The sequence below is a fragment of the Coregonus clupeaformis genome, chromosome 15 (genome assembly GCF_020615455.1).
Source record: "Coregonus clupeaformis isolate EN_2021a chromosome 15, ASM2061545v1, whole genome shotgun sequence".
In the NCBI taxonomy this organism is placed as follows: Eukaryota; Metazoa; Chordata; class Actinopteri; order Salmoniformes; family Salmonidae; genus Coregonus; species Coregonus clupeaformis.
This window is the reverse complement of record NC_059206.1, coordinates 53,657,350-53,664,658: the sequence shown is the minus strand read 5'-3', so window position 1 is coordinate 53,664,658 and position 7,309 is coordinate 53,657,350. Positions and strand designations below refer to the sequence as shown.

The following is a 7,309-nucleotide window of genomic DNA, read 5'->3' as shown; positions in this document are numbered from 1 at the left end:
ACCATGGTCCCACCTATCGGTGGACTTCGTGACGGATCTTCCCCCCTCACAAGGGAACACCACGATCCTAGTCGTTGTGGATCGGTTTTCTAAGTCCTGCCGCCTCATTCTGCTGCCCGGCCTCCCTACGGCCCTACAAACGGCTGAGGCCCTATTTACACACGTCTTCCGGCACTACGGGGTACCTGAGGATATAGTGTCTGATCGGGGTTCCCAGTTCACCTCTAGGGTTTGGAGGGCGTTCATGGAATGTCTCGGATTTCACCCCGAGAGTAACGGGCAGGTGGAGAGAGTCAACCAGGAGGTGGGTAGGTTTCTGAGGTCGTATTGCCAGGACCAGCGGGGGGAGTGGTCGGTTTTCCTCCCCTGGGCAGAGATAGCCCAGAACTCCATCCGCCACTCCTCCACTAACCTTTCTCCATTCCAATGTGTATTAGGTTATCAGCCGGTCCTGGCACCTTGGCATCAGAGCCAGATCGAGGCACCTGCTGTGGACGAGTGGTTTCGGCGCTCGCAGGAGACCTGGAACGCTGCTCATGTACGTCTGCAGCGGGCCATCAGGTGGCAAAAGGCGAGCGCCGACCGCCACCGCAGTGAGGCCCCGGTGTATGCACCGGGGGACCGGGTCTGGCTCTCGACCCGAAACCTGCCCCTTCGCCTGCCCTGCCGGAAGCTGGATCGGCGGTTTGTGGGGCCATTCAAAGTCCTGAGGAGATTGAACGAGGTATGTTATAGGTTACAACTTCCTACTAATTATCGTATTAACCCCTCGTTCCATGTGTCTCTCCTCTGGCCGGTGGTAGCTGGTCCACTCCAGGAGTCTGAGATACGGGAGGTTCCTCCGCCCCCGCTGGACATCGAGGGGGCACCGGCGTACTCGGTTCGTTCCATATTGGATTCGAGGCGTCGGGTGGGGGGCCTGCAGTATCTCGTGGAGTGGGAGGGGTACGGTCCGGAGGAACGGTGCTGGGTTCCTAGGAGGGACATCCTCGATCCCTCCATGTTGAGGGATTTCCACCGCAATCATCCCACTCGCCCCGCGCCGCGTCCTCCTGGCCGTCCCCGAGGCCGGTTTCGACGCACGGCTGGAGCCGCGCGTCAGGGGGGCGGGGGGGGGTACTGTCACGGATTCTGCCGAGGCTGCCCCTCCTCCTTGCTCGGGCAGGTTTCGGCGTTCGTCGTCACCGGAGTACTAGCTGCTGCCGATCTATGTTCTATGTCTACCTGTTGTTGTCAGATTGTTTCACACCTGTTGCCCATCTTATAATTACTCCGCCCCTATTTAACCCTGGGGCTCCCATTGTGTTCTGTGCGTGTTTGTTGTTTGTTTTCGGATGTCGTTGGTGAGCGGGTTTATTCCTCCCTGCATGGAGGTTTTTGATTCTTTACGTGTTTTAGTAAAGATACGTTTTCTTTGAGTTCTGTGTCCTGCGCCTGACTTCGTCTACCGCATTACACTGACACCGTGACAATGAACTTCATGGGATTTGTCGGATTATAAAGTCTGGTGGTTTTGTTGCATCCAATGGCAGTGTCCGCGATAAGCTAATGCAAGGAACTGCTTGTGGACTTGACAGCTCTTACACAGTTCCACCTCTGACACCGCCAAAACAACCGCTATGTGGGTGTCAGCTAGTGCAGATATGAGTGTAGGCATAAGGTTGTAGCACCACCAAGCTCCTAGTATTGGATGGTTCCAGGGGTTGAGGAGATGTTGGGGGTTGGATAGATCCAGAGAGTGGGATGTCTTATTGGGGGTTGTGTTGCCTGCCTGCAAAAGATCAGAGGGTGTATAGGTAGAGGGTTGTAGCACCACCAGGCTTTAAATAAATGGCCTTGGAGCATCAGTTCTCTGATGACATAATGCCCTCATCATCCCTCTACAATAGAACTACATACAAGGCACATACAAATACAAGACATACAAAGACATACAAGGTAAACCAAAACCTACTACAGTACAACACACATACGCAAGGAAAATCTAAATACATACTGTAACGTACACTGAGTGTGTAAAACATTAGAAACACGGTTCCGAACAACTGCTCTTTCCATGACATAGACTGACCAAGTGAATCCAGGTGAAAGCTATGATCCCTTATTGATGTCACTTGTTAAATCCACTTCAAGCATTGGAGCCAACATGGGCAAGCCTCCCTGTGGAACGCTTTCAACACCTTGTAGAGTCCATGCCCCGACGGATTGAGGCTGTTCTGAATGCAAAAGGGGGTGCAACTCAATGTTAGGAAGGTGTTCCCAATGTTTTGTACACTCAGTGTACATACACAAATACATAGATCCTACATATACATATATACAGTACCGCATAACTCCACAACATTTCATTATCCAAATCAGACATTATCACGGGTATTAGGTTGCATGAATTTGAAAAAGGAAATTCAAAGAACGATGAATGATGTCTGCGATGGTGCAGCTCCGGTGAGAAAACTGGAGTAGAGGAGCCTCCCCATATACTTCAAAGTGAAATCTGTATAGTACACTTATAGACAGTCATGGTGGTGTACAGTACACACACACACACTGTTCATTCATGCCACCAGACCAATACAAATAGATTCCATGAGTCCATTCATTATCAGTGGAGCGCTGCCTTCCAACATGAGTCATAGTTGTTCCATTCAGTCCCTGTTTGTCTCTGTCTTTCTCATGTACGCACGCACACAGTCTGTGTTTGACTTTGTGAATTCTGAGATGTCTAAGTTTAACTTCATGGAGAAACTTGTTCCCAAACCTATGATGGCACTGCTGTAATGGAATGTATCTGCTATTTGTATTTACAGCTAAGTCCCCTCCTGTTCCCTGATGAAGAAGGGATGAACACTCCACTACCAGAGTCAACTCTCTGATAAGAACTGAAGCCATGTCTCATGTGCCCTCTCATCCACTGGATGTTTGAATGTTTCCTTTCCAAGCTCTGTGAGTAGCCCTGTCAATATATAATATTCTCTCATTACTGTATGTAGAGTCAATCACATACACAAACACAATCGCATTATTACATTTTACATTTTAGTCATTTAGCAGATGCTCTTATCCAGAGTGACTTACACATTTGGTGCATTCAACTTAGGATAGCCAGTGGGACAACCCTTTTTTTTATGGGGGGGTGGGGGAGTGGGGGGGGGGTAGAATGATTACTGTTATACTATTCCAGGTATTCCTTAAAGAGGTAGGGTTTCAAGTGTCTCCGGAAGGTGGTCAGTGACTCCGCTGTCCTGGCGTCGTGGGGGAGCTTGTTCCACCATTGGGGTGCCAGAGCAGCAAATAGCTTTGACTGGGCTGAGCGGGAACTGTGCTTCCGTAGAGGTAGGGGGGCTAGCAGGTCAGAGGTGGATGAACGTAGTGCCCTCGTTTGGGTGTAGGGTCTGATCAGAGCCTGAAGGTAAGGAGGTGCCGTTCCCCTCACAGCTCCATAGGCAAGCACCATGGTTTTGTAGTAGATGCGAGCTTCAACTGGAAGCAAGTGGAGTGTGCGGAGGAGCGGGGTGACATGAGAGAACTTGGGAAGGTTGAACACCAGACGGGCTGCAGCGTTCTGGATAAGTTGTATGGGGTTTAATGGCACAGGCAGGGAGCCCAGCCAACAGTGAGTTGCAGTAATCCAGACGGGAGATGACAAGTGCCTGGATTAGGACCTGTGCCGCTTTCTGTGTAAGGTAGGGTCGTACTCTGCGAATGTTGTAGAGCATGAACCTGCAGGATCGGGTCACCGCTTTGATGTAAGTGGAGAACAACAGGGTGTTGTCCAGGGTCATGCCAAGGTTATTTGCACTCTGGGAGGACGACACAATGGAGTTGTCAACCGTGATGGCGAGATCATGGAGCTGGCAGTCCATCCCCGGGAGGAAGAGCAGCTCCGTCTTGCCGAGGTTCAGCTTGAGGTGGTGATCCGACATCCACACTGATATGTCTGCCAGACATGCAGAGATGCGATTCGCCACCTGGTTATCAGAAGGGGGTAAGGAGAAAATGAATTGTGTGTCGTCTGCGTAGCAATGATAGGAGAGACCATGTGAGGATATGACAGAGCCAAGTGACTTGGTGTATAGAGAGAATAGGAGAGGGCCTAGAACTGAGCCCTGGGAGACACCAGTGATGAGAGCACGTGGTGCAGAGACAGATTCTCGCCACGCAACCTGGTAGGAGTGACCTGTCAGGTAGGACGCAATCCAAGAGTGAGCAGCGCCGGAGATGCCCAACTCGGAGAGGGTGGAGAGGAGGATCTGATGGTTTACAGTATCAAAGGCAGCAGATAGGTCTAGATGGATAAGAGCAGAAGAGAGAGAGTTAGCTTTAGCAGTGCGGAGAGCCTCCGTGACACAGAGAAGAGCAGTCTCAGTTGAATGACCAGTCTTGAAACCTCACTGGTTTGGATCAAGAAGGTAATTCTGAGCGAGATAGCAGGAGAGTTGGCTAGAGACGGCATGCTCAAGAGTTTTGGAGAGAAAAGAAAGAAAGGATACTCGTCTGTAGTTGTTGACATCGGAGGGATCGAGTGTAGGTTTTTTGAGGAGGGGTGCAACTCTCGCTCTCTTGAAGACGGAAGGGACATAGCCAACGGTCAAGGATGAGTTGATGAGCGAGGTGAGGTAAGGGAGAAGGTCTCCGGAAATGGTCTGGAGAAGAGAGGAGGGGATAGGGTCAAGCGGGCAGGTTGTTGGGCGGCCGGCCGTCACAAGTCGCAAGATTTCATCTGGAGAGAGAGGGGAGAAAGAAGTCAAAGCATAGGGTAGGACAGTGTGAGCAGGACCAGCGGTGTCATTTGACTTAATAAATGAGGATCAGATGTCGTCAACCTTCTTTTCAAAATGGTTGACGAAGTCATCCACAGAGAGGGAGGAGGGAGGGGGAGGAGGAGGAGGAGGATTCAGCAGGGAGGAGAAGGTGGCAAAGAGCTTCCTAGGGTTAGAGGCAGAGGCTTGAAACTTAGAGTGGTAGAAAGTGGCTTTAGCAGCAGAAACAGAGGAAGAAAATGTAGAGAGGAGGGAGTGAAAAGATGACAGGTCCGCAGGGAGTCTAGTTTTCCTCCATTTCCGCTCGGCTGCCCGGAGCCCTGTTCTGTGAGCTCGCAATGAGTCGTCAAGCCACGGAGCAGGAGGGGAGGACCGAGCCGGCTGGAAGGATAGGGGACATAGAGAGTCAAAAGATGCAGAAAGGGAGGAGAGGAGGGTTGAGGAGGCAGAATCAGGAGATCGGAGGGAGAAGGATTTAGCAGAGGGAAGAGATGATAGGATGGAAGAGGAGAGAGTTGCGGGAGAGAGAGAGTGAAGGTTGCGACGGCACATTACCATCTGAGTAGGGGCAGAGTGAGTAGTGTTGGAGGAGAGCGAGAGAGAAAAGGATACAAAGTAGTGGTTGTAGACTTGGAGGGGAGTTGCAGTGAGCTTAGTAGAAGAACAGCATCTAGTAAAGATGAGGTCAAGCGTATTGCCTGCCTTGTGAGTAGGGGGGGACGGTGAGAGGGTGAGGTCAAAAGAGGAAAGGAGTGGAAAGAAGGAGGCAGAGAGAAATGAGTCAAAGGCAGACGTAGGGAGGTTAAAGTCACCCAGAACTGTAAGGGGTGAGCCATCCTCAGGAAAGGAACTTATCAAGGCGTCAAGCTCATTGATGAACTCTCCAAGGGAACCTGGAGGGCGATAAATGACAAGGATGTTAAGCTTGAATGGTCTAGTGACTGTGACAGCATGGAATTCAAATGAAGAGATAGACAGATTGGTCTGGGGAAAAAGAGAGAATGTCCACTTGGGAGAGATGAGGATTCCTGTGCCACCGCCGCGCTGACCAGATGCTCTCGGGTATGCAAGAACACATGGTTAGACGAGGAAAGAGCAGTAGGAGTAGCAGTGTTTTCAGTGGTAATCCATGTTTCCGTCAGCGCCAAGAAGTCGAGGGACTGGAGGGTAGCATAGGCTGAGATGAACTCTGCCTTGTTGGCCGCAGAATGGCAGTTCCAGAGGCTGCCGGAGACCTGGAACTCCACGTGGGTCGTGCGCGCAGGGACCACCAGATTAGAGTGGCAGCAGCCACGCGGTGTGAAGCGTTTGTATGGCCTGTGCAGAGAGGAGAGAACAGGGATAGACAGACACATAGTTGACAGGCTATAGAAAACGCTAAAATAAGAGATCGGAATAAAATTAACTAAACATCTGGGGAAGCGAGAGAGCGGGGCCTCCCTCACTTACCTTTCACTGAAACGCTCAATTATAACTCTCCCAACTTCCACTTTAGAAATTATAATTGTTGTAAACTACAGCGGTTCAATGTGATTTTAATCCTTGCTTGGACTAGTCTTTTGTCTAACTGTGTTGTGTTATTGTTTTTTGTCTTCCCAGTCAAATCCTTTCCTGCCCTCAGTGGACTAGTTGAGCTCTTCAACACCATCCATCCATGATGAGCCTGTCCTGCACTGAAGCCTCTGAACACCTCAACCTCTGTCCTGCACTGAAGTCAAGCCTCTGAACACCTCAACTCATGCCTCATACCCTCATTCAATCACTGCTGTGATCCCTTCCCAACACTGTGTAAGAAGCCCTCTCAATCCCATTCCCCATAATATTTGACTACAAATGTCTTTAATAAATGTTTTATGTTCAAATTATTTGTCTTTGAAACATGCTTTGCCGTCTCTGTGCGTTCCGCACCTATACCGTTGGTCTCCCAGCCTCCACTGACGCACGCACAAACACACGCACACACGCATGCACACACAGTCACTATCACGACTCAGGATATGACCCAGATGCAGACACAGGAGGCGGATAGTACAGTTCTCCGAATATTTATTATACAAGGGGACAGGCCAAGGCAGGTCGAGGTCAGAAATCCAAGGCAGCTATAAACAGGTACAGAGCGGCAGGCAGGCTCAGGCTGTTTTACATACAGATCTCATATTAATGTATTGAATTATATATATATATATATATATATATATATATATATATATATATACACAGTGAGGGAAAAAAGTATTTGATCCCCTGCTGATTTTGTACATTTGCCCACTGACAAAGAAATGATCAGTCTATAATTTTAATGGTAGGTTTATTTGAACAGTGAGCGACAGAATAACAAAAAAAAAATCCAGAAAAAAATGTTATAAATTGATTTACATTTTAATGAGGGAAATAAGTATTTGACCCCCTCTCAATCAGAAAGATTTCTGGCTCCCAGGTGTCTTTTATACAGGTAACGAGCTGAGATTAGGAGCACACTCTTAAAGGGAGTGCTCCTAATCTCACCTTGTTACCTGTATAAAAGACACCTGTCCACAGAAGCAATCAAT

At 49.4% G+C, this 7,309-nt stretch overlaps 1 long non-coding RNA gene across 1 annotated transcript; it reads left to right on the top strand.

Annotated features, from left to right (window-relative positions):
* The first annotated feature begins 683 nt into the window (after positions 1-683).
* Positions 684-6,495, top strand: LOC121583391. The gene is made up of 3 exons (XR_006003512.1): positions 684-724; positions 2,808-2,943; positions 6,360-6,495. It is a non-coding gene; the product is annotated as an uncharacterized LOC121583391 (long non-coding RNA).
* Positions 6,496-7,309: the final 814 nt, after the last annotated feature.